The 14533-nt window shown below is 51.9% G+C and overlaps 1 pseudogene; it reads left to right on the forward strand.

Annotated features, from left to right (window-relative positions):
- Positions 1-13116: 13116 nt before the first annotated feature.
- LOC143960023 (U2 spliceosomal RNA) lies at positions 13117-13222 on the forward strand (annotated as a pseudogene).
- Positions 13223-14533: the final 1311 nt, after the last annotated feature.

The following is a 14533-nucleotide window of genomic DNA, read 5'->3' on the forward strand; positions in this document are numbered from 1 at the left end:
ATAGGGGCCCCTCAATGTAATACGTCACCCACCTCCCCCTATAGAGGGGTGTATATAACATACAGTGTATAAAGAGAGAAGGGCCCCTGAGAGGGATATAGAGGCCCCTCAATGTAATACGTCACCCACCTCCCCCTATAGAGGGGTGTATATAACACACAATGTATAAAGAGAGAAGGGCCCCTGAGGGTGATATAGGGGCCCCTCAATGTAATACGTCACCCACCTCCCCCTATAGAGGGGTGTATATAACATACAGTGTATAAAGAGAGAAGGGCCCCTGAGGGTGATATAGGGGCCCCTCAATGTAATACGTCACCCACCTCCCCCTATAGAGGGGTGTATATAACATACAGTGTATAAAGAGAGAAGGGCCCCTGAGGGTGATATAGGGGCCCCTCAGTGTAATACGTCACCCACCTCCCCCTATAGAGGGGTGTATATAACACACAATGTATAAAGAGAGAAGGGCCCCTGAGGGTGATATAGGGGCCCCTCAATGTAATACGTCACCCACCTCCCCCTATAGAGGGGTGTATATAACACACAATGTATAAAGAGAGAAGGGCCCCTGAGGGGGATATAGGGGCCCCTCAGTGTAATACGTCACCCACCTCCCCCTATAGAGGGGTGTATATAACATACAGTGTATAAAGAGAGAAGGGCCCCTGAGGGTGATATAGGGGCCCCTCAGTGTAATACGTCACCCACCTCCCCCTATAGAGGGGTGTATATAACATACACTGTATAAAGAGAGAAGGGCCCCTGAGGGGGATATAGGGGCCCCTCAGTGTAATACGTCACCACCTCCCCCTATAGAGGGGTGTATATAACATACAGTGTATAAAGAGAGAAGGGCCCCTGAGGGGGATATAGGGACCCCTCAGTGTAATACGTCACTCACCTCCCCCTATAGAGGGGTGTATATAACACACAGTGTATAAAGAGAGAAGGGCCCCTGAGGGTGATATAGGGGCCCCTCAATGTAATACGTCACCCACCTCCCCCTATAGAGGGGTGTATATAACATACAGTGTATAAAGAGAGAAGGGCCCCTGAGGGTGATATAGGGGCCCCTCAGTGTAATACGTCACCCACCTCCCCCTATAGAGGGGTGTATATAACATACACTGTATAAAGAGAGAAGGGCCCCTGAGGGGGATATAGGGGCCCCTCAGTGTAATACGTCACCACCTCCCCCTATAGAGGGGTGTATATAACATACAGTGTATAAAGAGAGAAGGGCCCCTGAGGGTGATATAGGGGCCCCTCAGTGTAATACGTCACCCACCTCCCCCTATAGAGGGGTGTATATAACATACACTGTATAAAGAGAGAAGGGCCCCTGAGGGGGATATAGGGGCCCCTCAGTGTAATACGTCACCACCTCCCCCTATAGAGGGGTGTATATAACATACAGTGTATAAAGAGAGAAGGGCCCCTGAGGGGGATATAGGGGCCCCTCAGTGTAATACGTCACCCACCTCCCCCTATAGAGGGGTGTATATAACATACAGTGTATAAAGAGAGAAGGGCCCCTGAGGGTGATATAGGGGCCCCTCAATGTAATACGTCACCCACCTCCCCCTATAGAGGGGTGTATATAACATACAGTGGTGTATAAAGAGAGAAGGGGCCCCTGAGAGGGATATAGGGGCCCCTCTGTGTTATACATCACCCTCTCCCCCAATAGGGGGGTGTATATAACACACAGTGTATAAAGAGAGAAGGGCCCCTGAGAGGGGATATAGGGGCCCTTCAGTGTCTCCCACCTCCCCCTTTACAGGAGTGTATAAAGAGAGCCCGTCCCAGCATCTGTGAGAGAAGGGGCCCCTGAGGGGTGTGTGTGGCCCCTTCACCTGTACAGGAGGAATGTATATGATACATCGTATATAAAGAGAACCTGTCTGGGAAGTGGCCCCTGAGGATGGCGGGGGGTATAGGGGCCCCTATAAAGAGACCCTGTCACTATGTGAACAAATGTTTCTGAGGACACCCCCCCCCCCCCCTGCACCACCAATCATCTTTCATTCCATAGAACGTTGATCATATTTTATTCCATCTCTTCAATACCAGAAAATAATCCTTATTGGTCCTGCCAGGAATCCTGGAAGCTGATCAGTTCCGTTGTTCCCAGTCACACCCCCCTCCCCCCTTCATGTTGTGGAGATGGGGGGGGGGGGGTGCTGTATTCCTGTCCTGAGATGGGAAGAGGGAGGAGGATATATGGGACTACTGACTTCCCTTTGGTTTAGGGTGTAGGGGCCACCATGGGGGTGACTGGAAAGATGTACAGAAATCAGCTGTGTTCCAGTATAGGGTTAGAAGGAATGTATTGTGTCTGGACTCCTCCTTCTCCTAACCTCCAGGTGAGGACCTCTTCTGAGGTAAGGCCCGGAGAAGGTACAGGACGTTCCTCCACTCAGCTCTTTGCTTGGAGGAGTGTGTGACCACCATGGGGGTGACTGGAGGGATGTATGGATGTGTTCCAGTATAGGGTTAGGGGGTTCATTGTGTCTGGACTCCTCCCTCTCCTAACCATCCAGGTGAGGACCTCTTCTGAGGTAAGGCCCGGAGAAGGTACAGGACGTTCCTCCAAGCTCTTTGCTTGGAGGAGTGTGTGACCACCATGGGGGTGACTGGAGGGATGTATGGATGTGTTCCAGTATAGGGTTAGGGGGTTCATTGTGTCTGGACTCTTCCTTCTCCTAACATCCAGATGAGGACCTCTTCTGAGGTAAGGCCCGGAGAAGGTACGGGACGTTCCTCCACTCAGCTCTTTGCTTGGAGGAGTGTGTGACCACCATGGGGGTGACTGGAGGGATGTATGGATGTGTTCCAGTATAGGGTTAGGGGGTTCATTGTGTCTGGACTCTTCCTTCTCCTAACCATCCAGGTGAGGACCTCTTCTGAGGTAAGACCCGGAGAAGGTACAGGACGTTCCTCCAAGCAAAGAGCTTGGAGGAGTGTGTGACCACCATGGGGGTGACTGGAGGGATGTATGGATGTGTTCCAGTATAGGGTTAGGGGGTTCATTGTGTCTGGACTCCTCCCTCTCCTAACCATCCAGATGAGGACCTCTTCTGAGGTAAGGCCCGGAGAAGGTACGGGACGTTCCTCCACTCAGCTCTTTGCTTGGAGGAGTGTGTGACCACCATGGGGGTGACTGGAGGGATGTATGGATGTGTTCCAGTATAGGGTTAGGGGGTTCATTGTGTCTGGACTCCTCCTTCTCCTAACCATCCAGGTGAGGACCTCTTCTGAGGTAAGGCCCGGAGAAGGTACGGGACGTTCCTCCACTCAGCTCTTTGCTTGGAGGAGTGTGTGACCACCATGGGGGTGACTGGAGGGATGTATGGATGTGTTCCAGTATAGGGTTAGGGGGTTCATTGTGTCTGGACTCCTCCTTCTCCTAACCATCCAGGTGAGGACCTCTTCTGAGGTAAGGCCCGGAGAAGGTACGGGACGTTCCTCCACTCAGCTCTTTGCTTGGAGGAGTGTGTGACCACCATGGGGGTGACTGGAGGGATGTATGGATGTGTTCCAGTATAGGGTTAGGGGGTTCATTGTGTCTGGACTCCTCCTTCTCCTAACCATCCAGGTGAGGACCTCTTCTGAGGTAAGGCCCGGAGAAGGTACGGGACGTTCCTCCACTCAGCTCTTTGCTTGGAGGAGTGTGTGACCACCATGGGGGTGACTGGAGGGATGTATGGATGTGTTCCAGTATAGGGTTAGGGGGTTCATTGTGTCTGGACTCCTCCCTCTCCTAACCATCCAGGTGAGGACCTCTTCTGAGGTAAGGCCCGGAGAAGGTACGGGACGTTCCTCCACTCAGCTCTTTGCTTGGAGGAGTGTGTGACCACCATGGGGGTGACTGGAGGGATGTATGGATGTGTTCCAGTATAGGGTTAGGGGGTTCATTGTGTCTGGACTCCTCCCTCTCCTAACCATCCAGGTGAGGACCTCTTCTGAGGTAAGGCCCGGAGAAGGTACGGGACGTTCCTTCAATTAAGCTCTTTGCTTGGAGGAGTGTGTGACCACCATGGGGGTGACTGGAGGGATGTATGGATGTGTTCCAGTATAGGGTTAGGGGGTTCATTGTGTCTGGACTCCTCCCTCTCCTAACCATCCAGGTGAGGACCTCTTCTGAGGTAAGGCCTGGAGAAGGTACAAGACGTTCCTCCACTCAGCTCTTTGCCTGGAGGAGTGTGTGACCACCATGGGGGTGACTGGAGGGATGTATGGATGTGTTCCAGTATAGGGTTAGGGGGTTCATTGTGTCTGGACTCCTCCTTCTCCTACCCATCCAGGTGAGGACCTCTTCTGAGGTAAGGCCCGGAGAAGGTACGGGACGTTCCTCCACTCAGCTCTTTGCTTGGAGGAGTGTGTGACCACCATGGGGGTGACTGGAGGGATGTATGGATGTGTTCCAGTATAGGGTTAGGGGGTTCATTGTGTCTGGACTCCTCCTTCTCCTAACCATCCAGGTGAGGACCTCTTCTGAGGTAAGGCCTGGAGAAGGTACAAGACGTTCCTCCAAGCAAAGAGCTTGGAGGAGTGTGTGACCACCATGGGGGTGACTGGAGGGATGTATGGATGTGTTCCAGTATAGGGTTAGGGGGTTCATTGTGTCTGGACTCCTCCTTCTCCTAACCATCCAGGTGAGGACCTCTTCTGAGGTAAGGCCCGGAGAAGGTACGGGACGTTCCTCCACTCAGCTCTTTGCTTGGAGGAGTGTGTGACCACCATGGGGGTGACTGGAGGGATGTATGGATGTGTTCCAGTATAGGGTTAGGGGGTTCATTGTGTCTGGACTCCTCCTTCTCTTAACCATCCAGATGAGGACCTCTTCTGAGGTAAGGCCCGGAGAAGGTACGGGACGTTCCTCCACTCAGCTCTTTGCTTGGAGGAGTGTGTGACCACCATGGGGGTGACTGGAGGGATGTATGGATGTGTTCCAGTATAGGGTTAGGGGGTTCATTGTGTCTGGACTCCTCCTTCTCCTAACCATCCAGGTGAGGACCTCTTCTGAGGTAAGGCCCGGAGAAGGTACGGGACGTTCCTCCACTCAGCTCTTTGCTTGGAGGAGTGTGTGACCACCATGGGGGTGACTGGAGGGATGTATGGATGTGTTCCAGTATAGGGTTAGGGGGTTCATTGTGTCTGGACTCCTCCCTCTCCTAACCATCCAGGTGAGGACCTCTTCTGAGGTAAGGCCCGGAGAAGGTACGGGACGTTCCTCCACTCAGCTCTTTGCTTGGAGGAGTGTGTGACCACCATGGGGGTGACTGGAGGGATGTATGGATGTGTTCCAGTATAGGGTTAGGGGGTTCATTGTGTCTGGACTCCTCCCTCTCCTAACCATCCAGGTGAGGACCTCTTCTGAGGTAAGGCCCGGAGAAGGTACGGGACGTTCCTTCAATTAAGCTCTTTGCTTGGAGGAGTGTGTGACCACCATGGGGGTGACTGGAGGGATGTATGGATGTGTTCCAGTATAGGGTTAGGGGGTTCATTGTGTCTGGACTCCTCCCTCTCCTAACCATCCAGGTGAGGACCTCTTCTGAGGTAAGGCCTGGAGAAGGTACAAGACGTTCCTCCACTCAGCTCTTTGCCTGGAGGAGTGTGTGACCACCATGGGGGTGACTGGAGGGATGTATGGATGTGTTCCAGTATAGGGTTAGGGGGTTCATTGTGTCTGGACTCCTCCTTCTCCTACCCATCCAGGTGAGGACCTCTTCTGAGGTAAGGCCCGGAGAAGGTACGGGACGTTCCTCCACTCAGCTCTTTGCTTGGAGGAGTGTGTGACCACCATGGGGGTGACTGGAGGGATGTATGGATGTGTTCCAGTATAGGGTTAGGGGGTTCATTGTGTCTGGACTCCTCCTTCTCCTAACCATCCAGGTGAGGACCTCTTCTGAGGTAAGGCCTGGAGAAGGTACAAGACGTTCCTCCAAGCAAAGAGCTTGGAGGAGTGTGTGACCACCATGGGGGTGACTGGAGGGATGTATGGATGTGTTCCAGTATAGGGTTAGGGGGTTCATTGTGTCTGGACTCCTCCTTCTCCTAACCATCCAGGTGAGGACCTCTTCTGAGGTAAGGCCCGGAGAAGGTACGGGACGTTCCTCCACTCAGCTCTTTGCTTGGAGGAGTGTGTGACCACCATGGGGGTGACTGGAGGGATGTATGGATGTGTTCCAGTATAGGGTTAGGGGGTTCATTGTGTCTGGACTCCTCCTTCTCTTAACCATCCAGATGAGGACCTCTTCTGAGGTAAGGCCCGGAGAAGGTACGGGACGTTCCTCCACTCAGCTCTTTGCTTGGAGGAGTGTGTGACCACCATGGGGGTGACTGGAGGGATGTATGGATGTGTTCCAGTATAGGGTTAGGGGGTTCATTGTGTCTGGACTCCTCCTTCTCTTAACCATCCAGATGAGGACCTCTTCTGAGGTAAGGCCCGGAGAAGGTACGGGACGTTCCTTCAATTAAGCTCTTTGCTTGGAGGAGTGTGTGACCACCATGGGGATGATTGGAAGGATACAGTATAGAAATCAGTTGTGTTTCGGTATAGGGTTAGGTGGGGTTTATTGTGCCTGGACTCCTCCTCATCCGAACCTCAAGGTGGGGACCTCTTCTGGAAAGGAAGCTTGTACTGGGTGGTGCTGCTAATGGTGTCCATTGCTGTAAGGCCTGCATAAGGTATTGGATGGACTACAGTGTGGTGCTGGTTAGGCTGGGGGTGCCCCTGTACTGGTGCCCAAGGGAGGGTTCAGTATGTCTAAGGGGTCCAACCTCTGCTGGGCAGGAATGGGTTGCAGGTGCTCAATCACCATATGGCTATACACATGGAGGACATGTAGCTCTGCCGTGACACAACCCTGCGCATCACAACGTGGGTTCTGTAAGCCTATTATATGGTTAGCAGTGGTGGGAAGGATGCTCCATAGACTGATCCACAGTCTACCCTATATGCTGAACCCCAGATTGATCCATAGACTGGTCCCTAGTTTGATCCACTGTTTTCCCTATTGGCTGAACCCCAGATTGCTCTATAGACTGATCCCTAGACTCCTGCACAGACCAATCTATACAATGATCCACAGACCAATCCTTAGACTGCTCCCCTAAATGTATCCATAGACTGGTCCCTAGACTGATTCACAGTCTGCCCTATAGGCTGAACCCAAAAACGCTCCATAGACTGGTCCCGGAATGTTTCCTAGACTGAGCAACAGACTAATAAAACATAGACTAATCCCTAGACTGGTCCCTAAATGGATCCCTAGATTTATGCATAGACTGGAAGGTAGACTGATCTGTAGACTGGTCCACAGACAGAACCGTAGACTGCCCAACAGAGTGCTCCCTAGATCGATCTATAGAGTGTTCTCGTAGATTTCTCCATAGACTGATCCCTAGACTCCTGCACAGACCAATCCATACAATGATCCACAGATTGCTCTCCATAGACTGGTCCCTGAATGGATCAACAAAATAATACACAGACCGATCCATAGACAGAACAGTAGACTGAAGTGTAGATAGTTCTGTAGTTTGGGTCCTACAGTTGTAGATGTAATATATCCCTCCTCCACCATCATTTATTATACCACCATATATTGCCATATTCGGGAATTCAACTCAGTGGTAGAAGCCATTTTAGTGAGCCCATGCCAGTCTGAACTGTGGTTCAGGGCTTTGCAGCCCACTTTTATTAAACAGACTTAAAAGAGAAGTTAAGGATTTTTTTTTCTCAAGAACCATACTTACCTTGATGGATGCTGCATCTGTCCCCCAAAGCCTCTAAGGCTGAGAACTGAGCGATCAAACACTGTTGATTGCTCGGTTCTCAAAGCTCCCTGAGCAAAAACCTGGTGGCTGTCAGTCACCGCTGTCTGCTCTTCTGTAGAGGGGGTGGGAGTGGCCGACTTGCTGAGAGGCTGAACTAGGTGCTGGTCCAGGCATGTGAGCGGATCCTGACCATTTCGTTGTAATTTTCCCCAGTCTGGGCCTGCTCTGTGACATCAGCAGACAACGGGCTTTAGCCTGCTGAAAACGGGTCACAGGAATGCAGAGCGAACTGCACTCCTGTGATCCACACCAGAAGTACAGCCAAATCAGCTTTCCCTGTACATCTCCTTTAAAGTTCAGCACAGAAACAGTTGCCCATAGCCGGGATTTTCACCAATGAAAACAGGTAATGGAAAACTGCAGAACCACCTGGCTCTCTTTTCAGCAGCACCTCTTAGGCATTGCCCTTGGCTTTTGGTTGGTCCCTCAGACAGGCTTATCTGCGTTACCTCAGTGCTGCATTCAGCTTTCACAGCTCTCCTGGCTCTCTCACCCTTTTTGGTTGCAGCACACAACTGCATGGGCCTACTCCCTGACCTCTTGATAAAGTATCTTCTGACTCCCTGTGCTCTCTCACTTTTCCAAGACCTCCCGATTCCCTCAGTCCCCTCAACTTGCCTAGCCCTCCAGGCTAGTCTTCCTCTCAGTCCCATGGACTCGCTTACTCCTCCTGGCTCTCTCAGTCTCCTGGACTTGCCTAGCCTTTCTGGCTCTCTCAGCCTCCTGGACTAGCCTAATCTTCCCGGCTCTCTCAGCCTCCTGGACTCGCCTAGTCCTCCTGGCTCTCTCAGCCTCCTGGACTCGCCTAGTCCTCCTGGCTCTCTCAGCCTCCTGGACTCGCCTAGTCCTCCTGGCTCTCTCAGCCTCCTGGACTCGGCTAGTCCTTCTTGCTCTCTCAGTCTCCTGGGCTCGCCTAGTCCTCCTGGTTCTCTGTCCCCTGGACTCGCCTAGCCTTCCTGGCTCTCTCAGTCTCCTGGACTTGCCTGGCCTTTCTGTCTCTCTCAGTAGCCTGGACTTGCCTAGTCCTCCTGGCTCTCTCAGCCTCCTGGACTCGCCTAGTCCTCCTCGCTCTCTCAGTCTCCTGGACTCGCCTAGTTATTCTGACTCTCTCAGCCTCCTGGACTTGCCTAGTCTTCCTGGCTCTCTCAGTATCCTGGACTTGCCTAGTTATTCTGACTCTCTCAGCCTCCTGGACTTGCCTAGTCTTCCTGGCTCTCTCAGTATCATGGACTCGCCTAGTCCTGGCTCTCTCTGTCTCCTGGACTCGCCTAGTCCACCTGGCTCTCTCGGTCTTCAGGACTCGCTTAGCCCTCCCGGCTCTCAGTCCTCAGGACTCACCTAGTATTCCTGGCTCTCTCAGTCATGGTCCTCTTAGTTCTCTCAGTCCCCTGGACTTGCCTAGTCTTCCTGTCTCTCTCAGTCCCCTGGACTTGCCTAGTTCTCCTAGCGCTCTCAGTCTCCTGGACTCACCTAGTCCTCCTGGCTCTCTCAGTCTCCATGTGCTTGTCTAGCCCTCCTGGCTCTCTCAGCCTCCTGGACTCGCCTAGTCCTCCTCGCTCGCTCAGCCTCCTGGACTCGCCTAGTCCTCCTCGCTCTCTCAGATTCCTGGACTCGCCTAGTTATTCTGACTCTCTCAGCCTCCTGGACTTGCCTAGTCTTCCTGGCTCTCTCAGTATCCTGGACTCGCCTAGTCCTGGCTCTCTCTGTCTCCTGGACTCGCCTAGTCCACCTGGCTCTCTCGGTCTTCAGGACTCGCTTAGCCCTCCTGGCTCTCAGTCCTCAGGACTCACCTAGTATTCCTGGCTCTCTCAGTCATGGTCCTCTTAGTTCTCTCAGTCCCCTGGACTTGCCTAGTCTTCCTGTCTCTCTCAGTCCCCTGGACTTGCCTAGTTCTCCTAGCGCTCTCAGTCTCCTGGACTCACCTAGTCCCCCTGGCTCTCTCAGTCTCCATGTGCTTGTCTAGCCCTCCTGGCTCTCTCAGTCTCCTAGACTTGCCTAGCCTTCCTGGTTCTCTCAGTCTCCTGGACTCATCTAGCCTTCCTGGCTCTCTCATTATCTTGGACTCTCATAGTCCTCCTGGCTCTCTCAGCTTGCAGGACTAAGTCTTCCTGGTTCTTCCAGTCTCCCAGACTTGCTTAGCCACCTCAACTCTCTCAGTCCTATGGACAAAGAATCTCTCCTCCAGTATGGAGTGCTGTCTCTGGAATGGTGGCCTCCTAACAGGAGGCCACACTTGTTTTCTGATCGGAGCTCTGCACTATGGTCTTTCATTAACTGCCAGTCTCCTGCAAGACCTGAATACTAGACTACAGGCTTCTTCCTTCCCAAAACTCTTTGAAATCTACAAACTCCGGAACCCAAGCAGGCATACCAAAATTTAGAGAAAACCCCAAAAATCGGTTGATTTTCCAGAGCCCAACAAATCGGCATATGGGTGAACCCCATGTCCCTTTTCCCTACTTAACCACAGTGGTGGGACCTTACGCTGTCACAATATATAAGCTACAACAGGACAGTGCCATGTCAGGAAAGAGACTGATAGCACCTAGGGTTCTGACCCACAGAGAGTGAGGGGTTCCAACATATATGTCTCAGAGGGAGAACTGGATTTACAGCTTCCTCTGGAATACAATATCCTGGGATGAAGCCTGCAATCCTGAGTCCATATGTGCAAGACTTATGTGAGGAAGCTGACAGTAGTTCCGGCTTTTACTCTCCCCGGGAGTTGGTGCAGCTGCAAGCAAGCAGCTTGTCAGGGCTCCGTCCGTTCCGTGCGAGCAGATCGCCGCTCGCGCATGCGCACTCGCGACGCGGGTCGGCGTGTGCACGCGCGCCGCCGGGCACCTCAGGCGTGCGCGTGTGCACGCCGTTCGTGTGCACGCTAGCGCGATTGGCGCCAGTGGCCCTTTTTAAAGGTACAGCTGCAGATGTTCTGTGCTGTTCGTCTGCAGCTAGTACCTGAAGCAACCCGTTTTTCTGCCTAAGTCTACTTGCTTACCCGACCCGGCTCCTGTCTGACTCCGCTGCTCTCTCCTGCCCCGACCCCGGCTTGCCTGACCTTATCTCGGACTGATCACCATTGCTGAACCTCCGCTTGTTGACGTTTCTTCTTGCCTCTCCCCTGCTGGTTCCTGCTTGTTGTCGGTCCTGTTTAGTCCCCCGCTCAGAGACCTTCCTGAACCTGCTACTGCCTCTCAAGGTCCGTGGACCATCCACCCAGCCGCCACAGTCAGCTTGCCAACCATAACCTGCTGCCCTCTGCTGATGAGGTTCCTGCATCTGGAAGATCTCCACCTCATCTGCATCCGCTGCTGCATCTGGCCAGATGCTCCTACCCCGCTGTGCTCTTGTCCCACTGTTCCCACTTCAGGGGGACTTGAACCAGAGCCGTAAGAGAGGTCTCCTTCCACTAAGTCAGGCTCACCACCCAGGTACCTAACACAGCTAGAGATGGTGCACAAGTGAGTCTGGAGGATGGAGACATGGGCCTAAGCCTGAGGGTGAGAGCAGTAGTGCTGCAAAGTGAAAGCCAAGGGGTGAAAGTTTTTGTTCCCACAAAAGTGGGCAAGAAAGCCCTGAAATGAAGGTTTGGCGGGTGGACTGCGTCCTTGATAATGAGCTAATTTCCACAATCACACACACCATAAATAATAAAAAAATATAAATATCAGTTTAAAAATAAAATAAAATGAACCTGAATCCATTATAGTTCCATTGAAATCACGAGTGGAAACCGGCAACATAAAAAAAAAAAACGTTTTATTAGTTAATAAAGACAAAGAGAAAGCGATACTCATGAAGGACCGTACTGTCCTGTCCACCACCTGCACCCTCTGCCCAGAGGTGGGAGAATTATTTTGTGATGTATTTCCTCCTGGTAGTCTGCCCAGTGGTCAGTAGTCATGTGGTGTCCATGTAGGACATTGTTCAGTATGGGTGGATTCTTCCAAGGACAGCCATGGCTGATCTTGATAAGCTCTGTTGGCTTGGCGTTGAGGTCCCTTCACATCTGCACGTTCCATTGCATGGTAGCTTGTGTTAAGGCAGCCCATCTGTGTAGAATAGGTTGTCCGCACATGGTGATGGAACTGGCACTGGACCTGCACCTTCTGTTTTTTATAGCAGTGTACTACTATGGTGTGGTCTCTGCGTTGTGGTGCGTTTCAGTGTGGGTCTCACCTACTATACTATGCACTAGGGCGTCCTAAATGAAGACCAAGGTAATTAATGTGTGTTAGGCCCTGTATGGGAATGAAGTTCTGTGCACACCACTGGGAGTGCTGGCTGGGAAGGGAGCTTGTCTATGCTCCAGGCAATGGTAGAGAGTGACTAGGGTCCTGGGAGCCACACATCAAGTCAAAACCTGCTGCACAACAGTGAATGTCAGTCTCAGCCTGGACCCTCCCACCAGACTACGCTCCAATGCATTTCACTCCACCCACTGGAGCTTACACACGGGGGCTTGATGTGCAGCTCCCTGGACACCTAATCACCTTCTACATGCAGAAGAGTGATCTACACAGCCCCTTCAGACGTCCAGTATGCATATTATGTCAACATAAAACCAAAGTGTCAAACAAGAGCCAAAACAGCCACCATTTTCAGGAGTGGTCAGCGATAACAGCCTCCATATATAAAGAGTATGGCCAATTTAATTTACCCAAGGGGGGTGTTTTTACTGAAGCTACTGTTACCTGTCCCCTGGGGTGCAGCTACATCTTCAGCCCTCACAGGTTGTATCCTCCTTGTTGTGGTTTGGTAGGTCCACTACTCTAATGCCCTGTACACACGGTCGGACATTCCGACGACAAAATCCGTCTGAATTGTCCACACACACGATCGGAATTTAAACGATCGGATTTTGTTGTCGGAAAATTTTTGATCCTGCTCTCAAACTTTGTGTGTTGGAAATTTCCGATGAAAAAAGTCAGATGGAGCCCACACACGATCGGATTTTCCAACAAGATCCGATCGCATATTTTCCATCGGAAAGTTTGACCGTGTTTACAAGGCATAAGACTTTATGTACATCCTGCCTACGCTTACTGCGGCAAAGTTGTGCCCTGATTTTGCAGCAGTTTTGCAATTTCCTGCAGCAGACGGTCAAAACTTTCCTGTTCTAAATGCGATTCTTCTGCGCTTCGGAGCAGGAGGTTGAAGTTCCCCTAACCGCAGCAGCTATTAAACTTTGCTAGAAGCCTATGTGTGCATGGACACATAGGAGTTTATGGAGTTGAGTTTAGGAGCTGCCAGTGTATATGATGCCTAATGGCTTCTCGGCCTTTTGGCTAAGATCAAGTGTAGTATCTGTTCTTATCAATTGCCAAAGGAGGCGCTGGTCCATCCCTATTTGAGAGGGTTTGGGCGGCGCTTTCCGATGGTGTAATTTGCATCCCGAAGGATGGTTTCGGTAGGGGCCACGTCGTGCCGCCCGACAGTAAACTGGGGGCCGATGCATGGTCGAGTCTGAGCCATCTGGTAGGATGCCCCTGGTGAGGATGGGTGCTGCCTGGTCGGATCCAGAGGGTCGGGTACCTGGCCTCTGGTCTGGATTGGGGTAGTTCTAGCCCCGGGCAGTTTTTCGGAAAGGAAAACCGGCTACTCCCTTGGTGGGGGGGAGGAACGGTTAGTACATCCGAATATAATTAGGAAGGAGTGATGGGAGCGACGGTGGAGCCTGATGGCAAAGGGCTCTCACCAAGCTTCCTGATCTTCATGCCTTCCTGTCCGGGGTGGGGGCTGCTGTGGTCTGGACCGGGGGTTGGGGGCGGTCTTGAAAGCCTATGGAGTATGTGCCCCTGGACTGGCAGTCCGGGGGTGCCTAAGAATCACTGTGAGTGAGGGTCACTTTGATTTTGGGCACCAAGGTCACTGCACCATGACACGCTTTTTTAGCACCTGCCTCTTGGGCCGGGCCTTTTGGCTGGGACCAGAGGAATTTTTTATTCCCGGCCGGAGGGCCTGGTCGTTGTTTCACACAACGACCACCTTTTCACTCTCCTCTCCAGTATCCCTTCCCCACTTTTTATTTATTTTCAGTGTGTGTCTTGTCACGTCTTGTTTTGTCACTTTGCACGTTTGCTGTGATGAGTAGGGTCACAGGTTCTAGGGCCTGTCCTGAAAGTCTGGTGTGGGGGTGGACATGGCCTTCTGGCTTAGTTCACCCTCTGCCTTAGGGTTTGGGGTCTCCCTTCGGGGGAGCCCTACCTAGTATTTGGGTGGGTCTGTTTCGGCAGACCTTCCGAAGAACGGGGTCTGACTGGTTTCGGCCAGGAAGACCAAGTTTTAAGTGTCCTTGTCCCTGTCAGGAGCCTAACGCCCCGGGGGATTCAGGACAAGGTCCTCTGATTTTAGAGGACTTGTGTACCTGTCTGCACTTTTTTGTGTCACTCTTTATGTGTGTGCACATTTTTTATGCACCGGGTGAAGTTTTTTGGAGTGTGTTTTGCACGCCACTGGCTTTCAATAAAAAAAAAAAAAAAATAAAAAAAAACATGATGCCTAATGGCTGTCTAAACTTCTCAAGCTCAGTCAGGCTGGACTCCCATAATGTCCTTCACAGGGTTTCTCCACTTTATGGTGAAGAATATAAAGTGTGTATCACTGGTGGCTGTATGGATAGTAGGTTGGGTAAAGGTTTTTTTCTCCACATGAGCCGGGTTCTTCCTTCAGACACTCGGATGTT

Source organism: Lithobates pipiens, unplaced genomic scaffold, assembly GCF_037356315.1.
Source record: "Lithobates pipiens isolate NorthernLeopardFrog02 unplaced genomic scaffold, aLitPip1_a1.2 Scaffold_79, whole genome shotgun sequence".
In the NCBI taxonomy this organism is placed as follows: domain Eukaryota; kingdom Metazoa; phylum Chordata; class Amphibia; order Anura; family Ranidae; genus Lithobates; species Lithobates pipiens.